The sequence below is a fragment of the Dermochelys coriacea genome, chromosome 3 (genome assembly GCF_009764565.3).
Source record: "Dermochelys coriacea isolate rDerCor1 chromosome 3, rDerCor1.pri.v4, whole genome shotgun sequence".
NCBI lineage: Eukaryota > Metazoa > Chordata > Testudines > Dermochelyidae > Dermochelys > Dermochelys coriacea.
Window position 1 is genome coordinate 130,623,823 of NC_050070.1, and position 20,318 is coordinate 130,644,140.

Consider the following 20,318-nt stretch of genomic DNA (forward strand, 5'->3'; position numbering starts at 1 on the left):
GTCACTATGCCTATTCCCTTCATTTCATTTTAAATGTAAAACAGTAGTTATTGCTCTCATAACAAGTATTTTAGTCATACTTGGAAGCTGTTATTAACACTTGCATGGCAAATCCCCACAATACTTGTGGAACTGCCATGCCTGTAGGTTACCACACTTAATGTATTAAACTGGTTTAAATCTCAGACTGTATGTGTGTTTGCGGGAGGGGGGAATCTTTTACGTTGTAATGAGGATTCATTTAAGAATGTGTAGTAGCTTCTGGTACTTGCTTCTTGGTGATCACTAAGTACATTTCCTCTGGTTTTCTATTTTACATTTATGGTCAGGCAAACACAGCTACAGCAAAATGAATTCATCACCTGACTTTAAAATATCGCAAATAGATCATCATTGGCATACTATCTACAATGATGTACACAGGTTGTACCTCCACATTGTTCATCTTGGCTGAGAGAACTTTGGCCATTGGGATGCATGCATACCACTTTGCAGTACTGAATGTGGCAAACTACAGCCCTCCCCCTTCATTCTTCCAACCTCTGGAGCATCTAGTAGGAACTCTGCTCCTATCTTCACCAGTCAGACATTATTGGACCTCCCTTGGAAAATGCAATCGGTTCTGAATCAGCCATTCACTTATTCCTTACTCTATTGGGTCTCATGTGTGGCTCATAGTTTCTCATGGATTTTAGAAGGGTTAGAATGAGAACAGTAGGGCAAATAGAAAGTTTTTTATTTTTCTTAATCTAGATTCCCAAAAGCACAGGTGCCTGTCCTTCAGGCGATTTGGGCTTTGAAGAACAACATGCTCACAAGCTCTTTGCCATGACTACCCACGCTGCCCATCCTCTAGCCACACTTCTTTGGACTTCGTGTGCTGGGCTTTGAGGTAATAGAAGGAACTTCAGCTCTGACCATTTAGTACGGTTAAGAAACAGCAGCAGCCCAAAGCTCTTCAGAAGCTCTTAACGTACTGATTTTTTGTTTGTTTGTTTTTTGGCTGACTCTGTTGTCTGACTTTGTAACTAAATGACTTCTCGGGCTAGACTTTCAAAACAGCACAGCTTCCCAGTACACCACTAAAGTTGCCATATTTTCAAAGTTGCTCAGAACACAGTAGCTCACAAAATATGTCCTCAAGATTAAATGTGGAAAGATTTATTCTGTTTTAGTCAGAAGTAAAAAGCTGTGCTGTGCGTTTGAAAATTCGGTAGAATTAGATATCATGCATATCTACTATCCTCTTCATACATCTCTGTATTTTGCTACAAAATTGGGATATTTTTCAAATTCCTGGGATTGCACAAAATGTATCAGAGTGATTATTTGTAAACCAGTGTTCTAATGCCCTGGTCTTTACAGCTATGGAATTCCCTTGACCTTATATTCATACTGGCATTGAACAAATGTGAGAGGCAGAGCTTGACCTAAGAGAGTGCTTTTTACCAAGCACCTTTTCAGAAAATTTCATAGGCTTAACATAAGTGATATTCCTCATGCAGTCCTTCCATAACTCCTATTTAATAAGTACCACTGGACAAAAATGAATAGCCATCAATGTGTCATGAGTTCATGTTTTCCACATGACATCAAGGATCCAGATACAAAATATTAGTAATCTTGTTTATTATGGTAGTGCTGAAGGACCAAGCAAGAGTGGGACCCTGTTGTGCTAGGCACTATACAAACATGGAATTACAGACAGTCCCTGCCCTGACGAACTTGCACTCCAAATACCAAAGAAACACAAAAATGTTTAACAAATGGGTATAAGATTGGGATTTTCTAAAGCACCTAAAAGGTGCTTTTGAAAATCCCATCCTAAAAATGGGAAGAGAAACCTATGAGATCATCACAGACCACTGCCTTCAAGATAGGGCAAGATACTCTCCCCCCACAGTAGGGGAGGTTTCAGATAATAAAATACTGCATATTAAAACCAAACAAGTCTCAATATAAATGTGGCTGCCAGTCACAAAACTGTTTAGTTTTTGCCTGGGAATAGAAGTTTAACACGTTGAGGGTCAAATACTGAAAAAAGTGATAGAAAGCATTCAGTTTGAGTCAAGTGTTCATACCCTTTGTTCATATAAATGTTAAATATATTCTCATGCAACTATTATAGTACAGTAACACCAAAGGTTCCCAATCATAGATCAGAATCACATTGTGCTAGGCACTGTACAAACATATAACAAAAAGTCAGTCCCTGCAATACTTGGTGTTCATTAGTCACTATTTGTTATTAATTTGTTATCCTCCAATCTTGGGAGAGGGGATGAGGGACAGAAACTATATCATATGACCGCATACCCCGAATAAGGATAAGTGAGTGACAAAGCTTAAAAACTTAGATTGTAAATCCTTTTGGGTTGGGATTGCTATTTTGTTATACAAAGATATATTTCTCCAGTAATTTATTATCAACATGTAATTCTACCAGCTCTACCTTCAATATTTATCCTCTGATTGATTTTTAAAGGAATCTGCTGTTCACTACAGCAAACAATTGGAGGCAGCATTTGTTAACTGAAATAATATTGCATCCCAAAATCTCTTTCTCAGCTGCTCCCTGTGACTGGTAGTAAAGAAACTCCATTATCTTTAAACCTCATTAGCAGTAATATCTACTAAATAGCAGTGCCATGTGTTGTGATCATCACTTGTGATAAAATTGTTTTTCTTCTATCTTTGTTTCAAAACATTTCTAAATAACCTTAAGACTTGTCTAAAAAGGTGCATCTCAAACAGTGTTTTAGTAATTCGATAGTTGCATCAGGCTCACAACCACACATTCAGGATTTATGAAATTTGCTAAAAGTTAAGATCTTCAGAGAGAAACAAATACATTTCCAAGAGCAGGCACTATTAGCTCAATTATTAGCTTTGTAGTTCAAGCTAATTTGGGGTATGATCAAAAACTGCACTGTATGTTGGTGACATTGCAAAAAGAAAGGACTCCAGTTTATTCTTCATTAGTCAGAATTATATCAGGAGCAAAACTAATCCTTTATTCTGAAAAGCTAAATAAATCTGTGTTCAAGAAAATGTTAATTTTTTTTTATTCACCAAAGAATCTGTCTGGTATGAAAATTGTGTTCTTGCATCACAACTTTGTTGCTATGAGTAATGATTTTTCAACCTGTTAGTAAGAACTGAAATGTGCTATCCTATATGCCACCCTGTTAAGAAGTGTTCATTGTGTGGCCTTTGAAGCCCATGACTGGGGTAGCACCGAGGTTGCAGTTAAAAAATAGGTAGCATGGATTGCAGCTGCACAAAGCAATTTCTTTACACTGTGACACAAACCCTTTTCAGAAGTATTGGGACCTCCTCTCCCTACCAGGAAATATTTTTGTCTTAACTTGGTTTAGTGCACCTATTCTGTATATGGTATTTGTCCATTTTTTATAAACCATAAAACAGATGCTGGCACAGATCCTTGGTTGGGGTAAGATGTCATAGCTCCCATTGGCTGCAATGGAGCGATTACAATTTACATTAGCTGAGCATCTGCCTCATTCTATTTAGATTTCCTTTAGAGTGGACTGGTTCCCATGTGTGCTGCCTTTTCAAGTTTACATAATTTACTCTCTCAGAGCTTTAGAAAGACGTATTTTAGATAACTCAAGCAAATAGAACAACATAACTAAGAATGGTTTACTTGGCATGTTTGTTGCTATGCAATGCTTTTACAGTTTCATACAAACCATCAAATTCTCCATTTAAAATGATTTTTTCCACTCTAAACAAAGCTCCACCTTTTGCAGGGTCCGTGGAGGGGCACCACAGTGAGTTGGGACATCTCTTTTTGAAACCCCAAGGGTAAATGAAGAAGTTCAGTTATCAAATAGAATTAGTTTTGGCATACAGGCTTCCAAACACAGCTGGATTAGAATGAAAATACCTCCAATATGCCAGGCCTGAAGGCTTCTGAAAAGCTCCCCCATCTCCATGACTTCAATCAATGGAACTATACTTGGTAGTAAGTGTGGGCAGGATGACTATGCCTGGTAATAAGAGTTGGCACGATGAGACCTCATGTGTTTATTCTGGAGGCAAGAAGCTAAGGGAGTGTACACAACTGCAACAAATGCGTTGCCTGTCACGGGTTGTCCATGGCTTCTGGCATTCTTCACTGAATACCTCTTCTGTTCCACTCCCATGTATATGCATCTCACAGTTTTACTACAACAAAGCATGGGAGAACCAGCCAACACCAGTTTGTTTCCCATGTTTTCTTTTCTATGTAAGGGATTAGTCTTCAGTCACACATTTTCAAGTGCCAGAGAGAGGCTGAACATTAACTCTTTTCCCATGCACTGATCCTGCCCAGAGCCCTGCAAAATTGAAGTGTAGGAATGGTTATTCATTAACTTTTCTTTGTAGCTACAGGAAGTAAATGTACTGTGTAAACATGTTTTATACAGAACAGACAACTGTTATGATCTGGCACTAAGGGAAGAAGCACAAGTCTTTGGAACGCTGTAGCTCACGAAAGCTTATGCTCTAATAAATTTGTTAGTCTCTAAGGTGCCACAAGTACTGCTTTTCTTTTTGCGAATGCCACTCTAGAAACCCAAAGATGCAATCAGGCTAGTTATATAAAATAAACGCACTAAGAACTGGCTTAGAAAAATTAGTGGTGGTATTTTTTTAAAATGCAGTTTGCTTTTATGTAATCAACGATCACTGAAAATAAACATTTTCTAAGCCTGTTTGTATCTGTAGCAAATGCCAGAAAATTAATAAAATATAACCTATAGTCAGCATTAAGGAATCAGTGGAAGTTAGGAGCCTAAGTATCTCTGTGGATTTAGGCCTAAGTGTCCTTATAGTAGTCCCATTAAAGACCAAAGGGACTTGTGCTCCTACATCACTCAGGCACTTCTGAAAATACCATCCGAAGTGTACTATAAGGTAGAATGCAACAGAAACACCTACAGTATGTTGTAGAAGAAACATGACCTTTTTAGAATATCCAGAACTGTTCAAGAGGTTTCCTGTTCTCTCTTACTATGACAACTTTTAACAGCATCAAAGTTTTCTCAGAACTAGGATTTATGGCTGCTCCTCCCTATCTCTGCATCAGAAGATGGATCTCTACACTAGAAGGAAGGTTGGCCCCCGCTTGTATGAACAGTTCCTCCCACCATAGTTGTAGCCTACATGGTGAGACAGAGAGGATACACTTTCTGCTGAAAATATGAAGGTATTTTCCCTTTGCCAGAAGAGGTGGTCAGGCAAAATGTTTTGGCTGTTGCAATGGCCTATATGTAAGAGATTGGCCTTTTCTGCCATCAGCTCTTCCCTGGGCTGCAAGCCAGTGTGTTTGCCAAGATGTCCCTAAATCAGAGCACAAGAGAGAATTGCCATGGTATGGGACTTGGGGACCTGGATTGATATAACTGCTCTCACTAGCATAGTCCTTTAATGTGAGCTTCCATACCATTAAGTCTGCAAGGCCGCTGTCCAGTGGGGGTTAGGTGGAGCATCTCAAGTCCATGGGTACTCCCAACTACACAAGAAAAAAAAAAGATAATGAATGATAACATTTGAGGGGTTCAGGTAGGTAGTGCTCTCCAGTCCATGTCCCTTAGGGGTCATCTGATGTGGACCAATTCTCTAGCCACCATTCCACTCCCTCCATCTCCTTAGGCATTTCCAGTGGGGACTTGGGCTCCTCTTGCAGGGTCCAAACTGGGGTTCTGCAGAAGTCGGAGTGCCACAGGTTCTCCCTATCCATTCTCACTGCTGGGGTTCCCTAGCCCTCAGCAGAGACTCAGAAGGCTTTAGGTGTTATGGACAGCTCCCTCATGTCCCTGCTCTAGATAAGAAAGTGTATGCTTGGACAATTCCAGCACCCAGGAGGTGGAAGCTCTCAGGCCTACCAGTTTGCTGCAGAGGAACTTGACTTTTAGATAGAAGAGGTTTCCAGTGTCTGGGTTCTCCCTGCAAATGGGTAGAAAGCATTGCTAGAGTGCCGGATATATTTAATTATATTAAAAATCCCTTATATTAAGCTCTTAAAATGTGTTTTACTTTTTTATTTTTAACAGAGGGTAAAAAAACAGCAGAAGTAAAAACAGCAATACCTGAGCCGGCCACCACTGTGCTGCCACAGGGGCTGCCTTGCTCTTAGTTAATGACAAATTTCCTGCTTCAGTTCCTTCTTTGTGGTCCTGGAGCAGGGATGGGCAAACTTTTTGGCCCGAGGGTCACATCGGGGTGCGAAACTGTATGGAGGGCCAGGTAGGGAAGGCTGTGCCTCCCCAAACAGCCTGGCCCCTACCCCCATCTGCCCCCTCCCATTTCCTACCCCCTGACTGCCCCCCTCAGAACCTCCCCCTGCTCCCCCCCGCTCCCTGTCCCCTGACCATCCCCTCCTGGGACCCCTGCCCATAACCGCCCCCTGGGATCCTCTATCTAACCCCCCCATTCCCACCCCCGAACCTCTGCCCTATCCAACTGCCCCTGTTCCTCTTTCCAACCACCCCCCCGAACTTCCACCCCAGCCAACTAGTCCCTGTCCCCTGACTGCCCCCCAGCACCCCTGCCCCTTAGCATACCCTTTACCATAGTGCTCAGAGCAGCATGTCTGGCAGCCACGCAGCCTGGCCAGAGCTAGAGATGCTGCTCCTCTGCACTGGAGGAGCACGCAGCCATGCTGCCTGCGCAGTGGCGTGGCTGTGGGAGAGGGGGAAACAGCGGTGGATGGGCCGGGGCTAGACTCCCCAGCCACGAGCTCGGGCTGGGCAGGATGGTCCCACGGGCCGGATATAGCCCGCAGGCCGTAGTTTGCGCACCTCTGTCCTGGAGTAATACACTGGGTTACTGCATGTGATTGTGTTGCCCTCTAATGGTTGGCCCAACTCACTCTCACAGCTTGCTATTTACTCACAGCTGAAGGAGTTTCCCCTGACAAAGCCGTTAGCAGCTTGTGCTGGGGATGCTCCAGATCACATGTTTGATTCCTGCTGATGTCTTTATGTAGGAGGGTAGGGTTTGTTAGCCTGAATCCTCATGTTTCAGCTTTCCCTGAAGTAATATTACTTGTTCAAAAGAACAAAAGATAGGAAGGGGAGATATTATCTAACCTTTCCCCAGTGCACATCTTATGCATAATTAGTGTTAAGAGAGGGGGGTTACTAATTAGTTTTAATGGGAAGAATACTAATACTATCCAACATGTTGTAGGGTTCGATGTTGAGCAATGATAATTAGGCATGTTCATTAATTTTGGAGCAGTAGAAGGGATGTGGAGATGCACAGTTTATTCTCACCCTGTTTGCAAAGAAAGAAAAAAAAATAGATGCAGCTGACCCTTCCGGATATAATGCACTTGTGTCAACATGGACTCTGTCCAAACATTGTTCTGCTGTGGAAGCAGCTGGATGCCCTGCCTTCTGGTTTATATAGTAACCCCCCCCCCTAAAAAAGAGAGAGATGAGGGAAGAGGAGGGGAAAAGAGACAGGAGAGGAAGGTAAAATAAATCTGGCTGCCCTCCTAAAACATCAAGGCTTTCTAAACTGATAATGTCCTGTGAGTCTACCATGTTACTGCTCTTTATGATTTTCTTGATGATTAGGGACCTGGATCAGAGGAGTAAGTCCCTCTACTTCACAGCCCCATTGACCATTAAAAGGAGGCCATGCTTACGCTTTCTTTCAAAATATTTTTTCCCCTCTGTGGTGGCTGGTAGAGAGGGATGAGAGGGACAATACGCATCCTTGGAATCATCGATCCAGGGGATTACATTCAGTCTCTAATGTATGTTATTCTGTGTGTCATTTTACTGGGTGTGCTACCCCTGTAGTCGGGAAGATCTATTCCTTTCAAAAAATGAATAATAAATCTATCTCCAGGGAGGTGACTATGGAACAATTATAGAACTGATGACTATTAAATTGATAGCATTTCTGTGTCCTCTTGAGTATTATGCTGTAAAAGTAGACAGGGTGTTTTCTGGTTAAGAGTAATGGCCTATATACTATATGCAATGGCAGATGTGGTCCAGAACCTGCACTCTGGAGCCAAGATTTACATAGCTGCTGCACAATTATCTTCCAGTTTGGTGTTAATTCCAATTCAGATTAATCAATGGTTGCTTGACATGTAGAATCACATTGTGAGCTTTAAAGTTTTGCCACCCAACATTTTCATTTATTTATTTATTTTAAATCCATTACTTGAACTAGAAATACTGGCTAATTTAACCTGCTTTGTTTTTTTGGGGTGGAGGGGGGGCTCAAGTCTGTCTTGTCATTTGCATGTGTACAAAGCGCATTGTTTTCAGCATGCTCCATATACCTGGTATATTAGCAGGGCCGGCTCCAGGCACCAGCGTTCCAAGCAGGTGCTTGGGGCGGCAGTTAGAAAGGGGCGACAGTGTTTCTGTGGCAGCGGCAATTTGGCGACAGCTTCTCTATTCTGCCTGCTGTGGCGGCAATTCAGCCGCAGCGTCTCCCTTTTTCCATCCATGGCGGCAGTTTTTTTCACTGCTTGGGGCGGCAAAAACTGTAGAGCTGGCCCTGAATATTAGATAGCATGGAAGTTGTTAAACATCAAGATGATGGCAGACCCTTTACTAGAACTGAACCACTATACTGAAGAAAGAGAAATGTTGGCAAACTCAGGAGAGAGGGCAAGAACTAAATGAGCATTGAGACTGAATTATCATCATGTATTACTTGCATTATAGTAGTAGTGTTAAGAAGCCCCAAGTGAGATTATAAATAATAATCTGAACTGAATGGAAGATCACAGTCCCATTGTGCTAGGCACTGTACAAACTCAGGGTGGGAGGGGAAATGGAGGCATGGAGCTGAAATAACTTGCCCAAGGTCACACAGGAGTTCAGTGGGATGGTCAGGAATAGAGCTGAGGTCTTTTAGCTCTCTGTCTAGTATCCTCTCCATCACCTTTCGCCCCTCAGCTTGTCCCTTCAGAACAGACTGAAGCACACTGGTGGGATGATTATACTGCAGCTTCTCAAGCTGTCCGTTTTATGGACTTTAGTCAGCATCACGTACTAGCACTAAATTACAGGAGAAGGGCTAAGTACTAAGTACACTGAAAATGAGCAACGGAACCGCTGAAAATGAGGCAATACTTAAAAGAACATAAGAACATCCATTCTGGGTCAGACCAATAGTCCATCTAGCCCAGTATCCTGTCTTCTGACAGTGGCCAGTGTTGGATGCTTCAGAGGGAATGAACAGAACAGGGCCATTATTGAGTGATCCATCCCCTGTTGTCCAGTGCCTGCTTCTGGCAGCTGGAGTTTTATGGACACCAAAGCACGGGGCTATGTCCCTGACCATCTTGGTTAATAGCCATTGATTGAGCTATCCTCCATGAACTTATCTAATTCTTTTTTGAACCCAGTTATACTTTTGACATTTCCAACATTCCCTGGCAACGAGTTCCAAAGGTTGACTGTGTGTTGTTTGAAATAGCACTTTCTGTTGTTTGTTTTAAATCTGCTGCCTATTAATTTAATTGTGTGAGCTCTTGTCCTTGTGTTGGGTGAAGGGGTAAATAACACTTCCCTCACAGTTAAAATCTATGGGGGACTGCAGAGGTGGAAAAGCAATTGCTTTGTAGTTGGTTTTGGCTTCCAAGGTTATAACTAGCGGTACAAAAACAAAAAATAATAATTATGATTCATATTCACTTATCGGTAGGATTTGATGGACTACTTCCCACATAGGAACAAAGTTGTCTCTTGGAAAAAGACAGCAAAATCTCCTCTCAGCAATATTATTTCCTTGATAAATGAAAAATAACTTTTGCATGGACTGTGCTAAAGTCAAATTAAGGAACTTTGGTGGTATACTGCCCTATAGATACCTAGGACTATTTAATCTGCTTCCATGCAAAAGAAAATGGAAGGTGGAAAAATAGGGAAGTATGGCAATTGAGAGCCATGGACAATGCTAGATATTGCTTCTGGAGGGAACCTGTAAAAACAAAGATCATGGCAAAAACAAAGATCATGGCCCTCTGACCATGCCAACGATCTGCAAGGAATCCAGTCCCCAGCCTGTGGATATTGGGGTAGGGGGACATACACTCAGAGGGATTGCCCCTTCATGCCGCTCCCTGAGCCCCACTTTCTCCTAGTGGCATAGCTGACTTGGAAGCTGGGCTGCCATTAGCTCTGTCTCAGGTGGCTAAATGCTATCCTCATCCATGAAGGGAGCAAAAGTACAGAGAATGCATTAATACTGAAATTAGCAGCATTGCCTCCATGGGAAATTCTCCTTGGTTTGCTTGGGGATGATACTCCATAAAGTAGCCTTACCTCCTAACTCTATCCTCTTCTGACTAGCTACTTTCCCCTGAAATCTGTGGATTTAGTATTTGCATGGAAGAGTGTTCACAGACTTGGTGGGAGGGAGGAGGTGCCTCCTTGGCTTGTGTGCTCCTCCTTTGCATGCTTACCACCCAGTCTGGCTTGGAGTTGTGCTGTTTTGATGCTTCCTGTTAAGAGCTGATGAAAGGAGCTTGTGATGGGGTATACAAACCCCACCCTGTGCCCAAAGGGGGTAAAAGGCAATACTGGGCCCAGGTAGCTCTGTCCCTACAGGCCTGCCGAGCATGTTCTGACTGGAGGAGCAGTTTAAAAGGAGCTCAGAAGCCCAGGCAAAGGGTGGTGGACAGGTTGCTGGAGAGAGGAATCCTTCTCTAGGAAGCCAGACAGAAGGTGGAGCCTAAGAGGAAACCACAGAGTAGGTAATGCCCTCAGGCAGTGCCTTCTCTAACCACCACCCACTCTGAGATCCAGCTGATCTTGCAGGGAACCTTCTCATTTAGAACTTTGTTTGTTAAGCTATTGACTGTCTGGACTATAGAAGCCATTCCCCATACTGAAGGAGCACATAGGCAGAAAATAGTACAGGGTGGGAGACTTAGGCTCTCTATGAGGAGGAACCTGCCGGTGTTACTTACCAGCCTGGGGTCACGAGCCAGGCACTGTTACGATCCCTCTTTGACAGAGAGACAGGGGTTGGAGGTAAAGTGCACAACCACTAGGCCCTCTGGCCCTCAGAGCCCTGCTGTACAGAGGAAGCCATCTGCAGTGCACAACAACAAGTTTTACTGGTACTACAAAATGCAAGACCATTGCTGCATATTTTTGAGTGTCATCTACTGGCACCTTATCTATTAACTAACTATTTACCTATATAGAGAGATGAAGCACTCCTGGAACACCCTACATGTCTCCTAGCAGAGTGGTTAATCTAGCCGCATGTCTGTATCATATCATGACTTCACACAGGTGATGGAATTCAGAGTTTGGCTTCAGTTTGGATAAGCGCCCCAAGACCTGGATCCCTACTGGAACCTCTAGAGTCTACAGAATCAGGCTGGGAATCTCACAAGAGCTTCCTCATAATCTGAACTAGCAATTTCACTCATTCTTGGCTAGATCTTGGCAGTGTGGAGTTGTGGTAAATGGGGCAACACTTCCGAACCTCAGAAAAGGTTGTACAAATTTGCAGACTGAGACTGTGGAGGAAGGCACAGTGGTTTGCATTTCATCTGAACTACTTTTCCCCTATCACTTAGACATCATGTACACACTCTGTGAGCTCATGTTGAAAGGAGATTAAAAGACATGGGTGACTGGAGGGCTAAGACCAAGTTTAGTTGCTGAGGGCCAGATCCTGCTGTCCCATTTTGCAGGAGATCATACACCTAACAGAACCACTGTGATTGCACTGCATTAGGGCTGGGGAGCAGGACCAGATCTGCATGCTGCAATGTAGCAGCCCTTTCTGCAGTGAGACAGGCAGAGAGGTTGTGGGTGCACTGGGACATGAGCAGTTGGTCCATGACAATGGAGATCCACTGGCCACATCTGGGTTCTGATTTTTACGATGGTGCAGCAACTACAACCTCTGCAGTGGCTGTACTGGTGTTCTTTGCCTTGAAGAGGAGGATTCCATTTCCTCTTGCCTCTGACACAAGTCCTATTTGCTCAGGATTTAGTACAGGGATACAGATTTTGGCCCCTGGACATTCCCTCTATTGTTGCCTCTCTAATATGTGAACAATATTGGTCCCCTCTATGTAAGCAATCAGAATCTTAAATGAAAAAAATGTCTCCATGACCTTTGTAAAGGTCTCTAAGGAAGGTTTGATTTCAGCCCAACATCTTTTATGCTGGTAACTTGAATGGGCACTGGAGCTTGTCTACTTCTAATCTGCACTAATACCCATAGAATCAGTTGGGGATAGGGGGTGCCCTACCCTGTCTGGCACTGACATATTGCTCCATCCCATTCCTTCAGTGGAATGTTTGAACAAGAAACAGTAACGCTCTCAGGAATGGCAGGAGTAAAGTTTTACAAGAAGAACAGGTGTGCCTGCTTGAAAGATAAACTATTCCCCATGCAACGGTAAGATAAATGATCCAAATCTTGTGATTTAGTTAATGTTTCTCTATTTAGCCTGCTGTGTACACAGCACCCTGCAGGTTAAGCTGCCTAGCACTGTGTGCGTTTGTGTGCACAGAGCTATCATAGCCTGCAATATCCTTCCCTCACCTGGTGTCCTTAACTAAACAACTTTTAATCATTACACCTAATTAATCTGGTCTCTGAATTGTACAGTACAACAGTTACCTTCCTTTAAAAGAAAAATCATCTTCAACATTAAATAAAATAATTGGCTGTGACTTTAAGATCTTATTTCACAGCTACTTTGGGCTGTCACATTTCTCTGTATCAATATTTAAATTATGTCTGAATTTAGGCAAATGTTTTGGTTTAGCTGCCTTGAGAATTAGAGTTAATCTACCTTTCTCACCAAGGGGAAAATTCCTCCAGAAGCATCTTGCTCTTGTTTCCCTGCTTACTGCTTATCACTGTCAGGTTTAATGTTAGCAGGCTGAGGCGTTCCAGCTGCATTTGAATGAGTGAAAGAAAAGCCAGCTGGTGCTCTGGGCACTGTTATTCTGATTTTTATATCAGCATTTTGCTTTCAAAGACATTTATCTAATCTTATTAACTGGCTTTATCAAAAGGATTTCCTCAAAGATTTAACTCATTGAAAACAAATATACCCGGGGGGGGGGAGGGAGGGCTGTTGTATTTTCTGTTATTCTGCACAGAAGCACGTTTTTATGTAGGGATAAAATAATCAGGTCTTCCATTGATTAACCACTGGCACCTTCAAACTGAGGACAAAATTCTAGGCTGCTCTGCATGAATGCTCTTGTCAGGAGACAGCTAGGGGACTCTTTTTCTCAGTGAACTTGTGCACAGACACTACAGAATGCAGACCTAGAGCAATCCCCTGCAGAGCTAGGTGGGAGGCCTGGCCCAGCACTCCGCAGTGTTCCACAGCCCCAAGGGACCACAGTCAGATGCCCTGGGAGTGTGGCCAGGCTCCTGGCCCCCCTCAACCCACTTGCTGTCTTTGGCTGAAGCATTAGTGGGAACTCACACTAATCCCTTTGGGAGCTGAAGCAAGATGTGCTATGACGCATATGGTTATGGCATGATATTAAACAAAAAGAAAGCATGATGTACACACATCTGCTAAAATGGCATCAGTAACAGACAATATACTCCCCTTGTGAATTTGTCAGTCTCCTAGAGTATCCACACCCCTTTACCTGGCTAAAAATAGAGACAGGTTTATAAAGTTGTCATCGCAAACTTTGGGACAAAGTCTAGAGATTAACCTGATATCAGGCAGCAGAGAAATTAAAAGGTTAACTTTAAAATCATCACCTGTTAAAGTACGAGTTAGTGGGTCCAGCTGGAAGCAAAGGACACTTCTTCCTCACTCAGCCTTTGTGTGCATAGCCTCTAGTGCAAGATATCCTTGCATTATTGAGCTTTAAAGAATCAAATATAAAACAGGGAGTAGTGCTTTACCAGAAAGCAGTTGTTAAGGAAAGATAAACTGAGCCACGTTGCAATGCTACCAGGAGATGTGTTCTCTCCTTGTCAATACGAGGCTAATACTATGGAGGCAATTTGCTCTGACTCTTTGGGAGTGGGGTGGGAGATTGTATTGCACACCCCTTAATAGTAATTCTTTGACAGGCCTTGTAAGGAGTTCCAACCAGACTTTGACTAGAAGGATAGTGGCTACAGCCTCAGGTGATGTTGTCTAACAAGAGGGGAAAACTGAGGAGGGAAACATCTGGGTTCTGATCATGACTTCTGTTTCTTTCAAGGAACAGAAAAATAACAAAGCAGAGAAGAATACATCTAAGAATAACTGGAAAAATCTCTGTTGCACTTTTAGATCCTATGTATCTGAAAGACATGTCAGAGACTACCATCACCAGAGATTCGTAGTTTTATAAGGCCAGAAAGAACTATTGTGATCATCTAGTATACCTTCTGTACAATACATGCCATAGGGCTTCCTGAATTGATTACTACTTCAAGCCCAGTAGCTGTGGTTGAACCAGAACATATTGTTTTATTCTTGATTTAAAAATTTCCAGTGATGGACAATCCACCACAAATCCTTGGAAACTTGTTCCAGTCGTTAATTACCCTCCCTGTAAAAACTTTAGCAAGCTCTGAGTTATTTCCCATAAACTCACGTTGATAATCCTAGATGTAGATTTTGGAAAGATCCCCTCCTCGCACTGCTGATCAGGACATTAGAACAAGCACACTAGATACAGCTCCTGAAGAATCCATTTTAGCTGGAATACAAGACTCAGCTTCTCCTAGGGCTGGACATTTTGTGAGTGTTTAATCAGTACATGTGTAGACATCCATCCAGGATGGATGTATACAACAAAGATACAGGGTTTGCATCCTAAAACTAAGTCCTAGTATATTAATTCTAGGTTTTCTGTCACCTCGGAAACACCACCCGAATGGCCCTGCCATAAAGTCCTCAACAGGAGTCTCTGTGTCAGGTAGATTGGAAGAAACATAACAGTTGAATGGCTCATTTAATTTCTGTGTGAAGTATTGTGAAAATGAAGATTTGGAGTGGGTGCATGTTTCAATGGGAGCATTGGCTGCAAGGTAGTCTGAATAATTCATGTTCCTTTGTGGTCAATTGCATAGGCCTAGTACACAGAGACAGCCAAATCTTTTCAATCTTGTACAGTCCTTTCTTAACCTAGCACAGGGCACACACAGGATATAGTTCCAACTTCCCCCCTTCTGGTGATTTACCTTAAAAGATTATTTTAAACAACAACAAAACTTAAACCTTCTCCTAAGTTGTTCCCAGGGTTTCACCTCCAGGGTATGGGCACCAACATCTCCTTAATTCCCTCTGCTGTAGAGAGACTTTCAGCCTTCTATACTTATATTTTCCAGGTCTGAAATAGTTAACACAAATTTCTCTTCTGCCTTCATTTTTTTTCCTCTTTGTCTTTGTATTCCACCCTGCTCACTAGCCAGCAGCCAAGCTTATCACCTCTGCAGCACATGGCATGGTCTCCACCGGAGGGAGCTAGAGTCATGTAATCATTACTGATTTTAAATTTGGATCTCCTATATTGTGTCATGACTTGATGCTCTCATGGTCCGACCAACCTACTGGGGACAATCCACTTTACTCCTTTTGAGTGGTTTGTATGAAGCAAAATATAATGACTATAGGGAATGCTCACTCTGCAAGCTAGCTAACCAGCCAACACATATATCAGGATGAGTAATAACAAATAAAGGAGATGGTTGTTGCCAGCAATTTTCCGGGCTGGTAGACTGGTGACGTTGCTCCCATTGTTTATATCTAGTCTTCAGCTGAAACAGATTTGCTTGATTTCTTGCAACTAGTGCTGCTCAGAAACCAGGAGTGCCCCATAAATCATTGTACCAGTTCCTGCAGCAAATCCCTTGAAGTGCCATAGGCCATGGTGTTATGGGAAATAGAATGCCTCTGAAGAGAACCATTTGTGAGTGACTGAAATTGGGGATATGGTATGAAAAAGGGTTCAGCTCTACTGAATTAGCATCTATCATCAAGATTGTCCCTTATAGCTCTCTCTGATAGTATAAGAAAGCTTTCATTTGCACTTTGGGTGCTAGACCTTCTTAAATTCCCTTTGTGGTATTTCACCTAGCCACTTGTGGGATGATACTATCATCCATCTTTCCATATCCTATCTGTCTACCCATCCAATGATCCATCTATCCATCTATCCACACCGTGGTATCTGACTGTGGTATCTGCCAGAATAAGAACTACAGGCCCTATTTTATTAAAGACTGTCTCTCACCCTATACCCCATCACAGCTGGGACACCACAGATGTTGGTTCCTGGGAGTGAACACTTCTGGATGTGCCCCAAAGCTTTATTTAGTGAAGGGCCCTTATCTTGGCAACCTGGATCTGACTGTCCATCCAAGCCTAGTCACCAAGAAATGACGTAAGGTTGATTGGATGAGGCATTTGACAATATGGTACAATGCCTGACACCATGAGGGCCATTTGGATGCAGCCATGTTCTGAAATTGAGATAAGCTGGGGATATCTTTTTTGTGTAGCATAAAATTTTTTTTGTGTGCACATGCGTGTCTTTATATTTTGTAAGGAGCTCAGATGCTAAAGTTCTAGGCATAAAAAAAATCTCCACATAAAATAATAAGGACACAATTTCTGAATATAGGCTGCCTTTTTTGTGCATGTTCTCTGAAGGATTTTCTCTTCTGAGTATAAAGTGTTGATTTTTAAAAAATCAACATGTACTATAAATGGCAACTTGTTATGGATGTAAATATTAATTATACATTGAAATTCTGGAACTGTTTTTACTAGAAGCTTGTTATCTTGTTAATTATCATAATTATCATACAAGGGGAAGGGGAAGAGAGAGAGAGGGAGATTGATTAGTGATGGTAATTTGCCTTGTGTTTTCTGTGTTGTTACCATTTTCAATTTTGGGAAAATTAATTCTGTGAAATTATCACTAGAGCTCTGTATGCCCTAGGACACATCTGTATTAGGCGGTATTGTTCTGACAGAATGCAGACTTAATTCATGCTTGGCACCTCTCCTGTCTTTCTCTGTGTTGCCATATTTGGGTCTGACACAGTTGGGCAATACCACATTGCACACTATTCTTCCTTTAAAATAATGAGGTGTTACTGTCGCAGGACTGATACACCTGACACCCTTTGGGGGTGGGGGCGTTCCAGCCCCGTGGTTGTGTCTGTAGGGCTTCCCCCGGTCTTGGGGCTGCGTGGCCCTGTGGCCTTAGTCCGATGACCCTTGTGATCAGGGCAGTATGGCCTGATGGACTGAATGAATGATACGGCCCCTCTTATTAGGGCATTCCGGCCTAGTGGCCAAAGTCTGTACTGCGGCACCTGCTGTCAGGGCAGTGCGGCCCAGCAGCCAGAGTAGGTAATACAGCCCCTACTGTTAGGTCAGTGCGGCCCAATGGCCAGAGTCAATACTACAGCCCTTCCTGTCAGGGCAGTGTGGCCCAGTGGCCAGAGTCAATCTCTCAGTGCAGTGCAGCCCAATGGCCCAAGCCAATGGTATGGCCCTCGCTCTCAGGGCAGTGCAGCCTGGCGGCCAGAGTCTTAATACTGGTGAGTGGGGTTACCACCTCAGGGTAGGTATGGCCAGGATAGGGGGACCTGGGCCACCCTCTCCAATGGATCCCAACTCAGGACCCTATCAGTGGCAGGGTTGCTCTCCACCAGCTCGGGCAGGGCTCCAACCAAAACACACCGAGCCTTGCTCCAGTTCTGTGACCATTTCCCTGCAAAACCTCCCTCGGTTACTTCCTACCTGAGTCTCTTGGATTGTCCATCTCTGGGATTCTCTGGTCTCTCCACTCTCCGTGCCGTCCCAAGTGGTGTGTTGGGGTCCGTCTCCGACTGGCTGGCTTCTTCATCTAGGAGTGCAGGCAGTCCTCTCTCAGGAGCTAGTGATACATCTCCTTCCTCGCCAGCAGTCAGCCCAGACTGAGCTGCTCAGCTGGCTTTTATACCCTGCTTCCAGCTGGAGCATGCCCAGCAGAGCCAGGGGTGTGTGGCCTCCTGGGCTAAGAGAGAAGGGTTAACCCCTGCTGTAGCAGTGTGGGGAAGATACACCCTGTCACAGTTATGCATAGGGATGGGCAATTGGTGCTCACCGAACCTCTGGCAAGCGCAACCGAATGGAGAAATAGAGGAGGATGTTTGTGGGTTAAATACAGTAAAATTCAAGAAAAATTCTATCCTTGGATGCACATGGCTTCCACTGAAAACAGCTACAAGCCAGAGGCACTTTCTCCATTTTGGAGCGGTCCCACGAGACAATTCCTCCCCTGCCAAGTTTAAAGGGCCCCTATTTACTGTGATCATACCCATATGCATGGCACCAGCCTTAGGATTTTGGGGAGGGCCAACAACATTATTTTTTATCCCACCTCGCTACGTAACTGTCCCGTACGTATGTGTAAACTGGCTTGAGATAGGAATCAAAGAGTAGGAATAAATGGCTAATTTTCATCATTGCAGAAGGTTAACAGCAGAGTGCCTCAGGATTCTTCATTAGGTCCAGTACTGTTTAATATTAATGATCTGGAAAAAGATGGCATGAGCAAGCCCATTTTTCAGATAATACAGAGTAACTGATATCCAGGGAAGACTAAGAAATTTCAGAGGGATTCAGTCAAATGAGGTAAATGATCAACACAATGGCAAATGAAGTTTAGTGTTCATTAAAGGCAAAGTATTGCATGTTGGAGGGGGGAAAATGGAACTACTCAGACACCTTACAGGGATCTAAATTAACTGCATTGACTCAGGACTGGGACCTGGACAGCTGAACTGAGGATCTCTCTACTCAGTGTAAAGCTCCAGTCAAAAAAAGAAAAAAAGAAAGAAAACAAGATGTTAGGATAAATAAGGAACAGGATGGAGAATAACATGAAAAATATAAATTATGAATATCTTATGTAAATCAATGGTACACTCATCTGGAATACAGCCCTGCGTGCAGTACTGGGCATCTCATCTGCATAAGGTCATTGCAGAACTAGAGGAGATTCAGAGACGGGTGAGAAGAAGGATCAAGGGTACAGAAAAATTCTCATTGGAAGATAGATTGATAAGATTGGATTGTTCACCATAAAGAGGAGACGAGGAAGAGAAAACATGAGAAAAATGTGCAAAATACTGAATGACCTAGAGAAGGTAGATTGGGAACTTTGCTTCTCCCTATCTCATAGCACAAGGACAAGGGGGGATTCAATGAAAGTATAGGTAGCAAATTCAAAACTGATCAAGGGAAATAATTTTTTGGAATTCACTACCACTGGATCTCATTAACGCCAAGAATATAGTAAAATTCAAATAGAGAATGGACATTTATATGGACAACAAGAATAGCCAAAGTTATAAAGGTTAATGAAAACAAAGAGTTTTGGAAGTGATAAAAATGTCAACACTTCAGGTTTTAAAACCATCTCTAACTATTAAAGATTCGGATGAGACTTTAGTGGGAGTAGTTTATCCCACATCTGCCTACTGTGGGTTTCTTGCACTGTCCTCTGAGGTATCTGGTGCTGAGCAGTGTCAGAAACAGGACTAGATGGACCTCAGATCTGATCCAGTCTGGCAGTTCCTATGTATGCGTGTGTATATATATATTGGGAGAATGTAAAAAGAAATTATTTTAACATTGGATAAGAGATGAGTGATATTAATGATCTGTGTATTCTGTGGTTCTATTCTCTTCCCCTCTTTGCAGGGGTATTACGCAGATGCAGAAGCTCCAGCAAAGGGCAGACAGAATGATATTGGAATTAGTCAGTAAGCATTTCAAGCTGTGGAGCTGATTGGCACTGTGACAACAGAGGGGCATTCAGGCCAAATTTAAGTGACTTGGAGGGAGTAGGTGTAGGGCTCATAGGCTGGAGGTGCAGAGGGTCAGGCTGCTGGGGAAGGGAGAGCCTGAAAGGAGAAAAGGATGATCAGGTGGAGGGGCACAAATCTATACCCCACCCACCCATTTTAAATGGGTCTTTGCAGCCCCTGAGTTTGAGGTCTTTATTCAGTGGAAAAGTAAAGCCTTAGCAGGGACCACAATGAGGTAAAATCCCAAGGTGGAGAACAAAGCTCTCTGTCTTTTATGTAAACTGCGATATGAAATGAAGTATTTTTTTGCAAGGCACAAATTGGCGCCCCCAGTGTGAATAGTCTGAAAGAGACACAAGTTATGAATTGGCCTGGAGAAAGACAAGCAATGCACATGAAAATGGAAAAGCTGTAGCGCTGCTCCAGCTTGTGTAGGAGTGTTTGAGTGATGTGCACAAGCCAAGTATCATGTCCACAAGGGGACCAATGGGTAATGAAAACAGCATCTGCATCATGTCATCCAA

At 43.1% G+C, this 20,318-nt stretch overlaps 1 long non-coding RNA gene across 1 annotated transcript; it reads right to left on the bottom strand.

Moving 5' to 3' along the window:
• Positions 1–1,616: 1,616 nt before the first annotated feature.
• Positions 1,617–17,913, bottom strand: LOC119853673. Its single transcript, XR_005292174.2, has 3 exons — positions 17,741–17,913; positions 5,453–5,521; positions 1,617–4,343 (listed from the first exon to the last, which is right to left on the bottom strand). It is a non-coding gene; the product is annotated as an uncharacterized LOC119853673 (long non-coding RNA).
• Between the last annotated feature and the right edge of the window lie 2,405 nt (positions 17,914–20,318).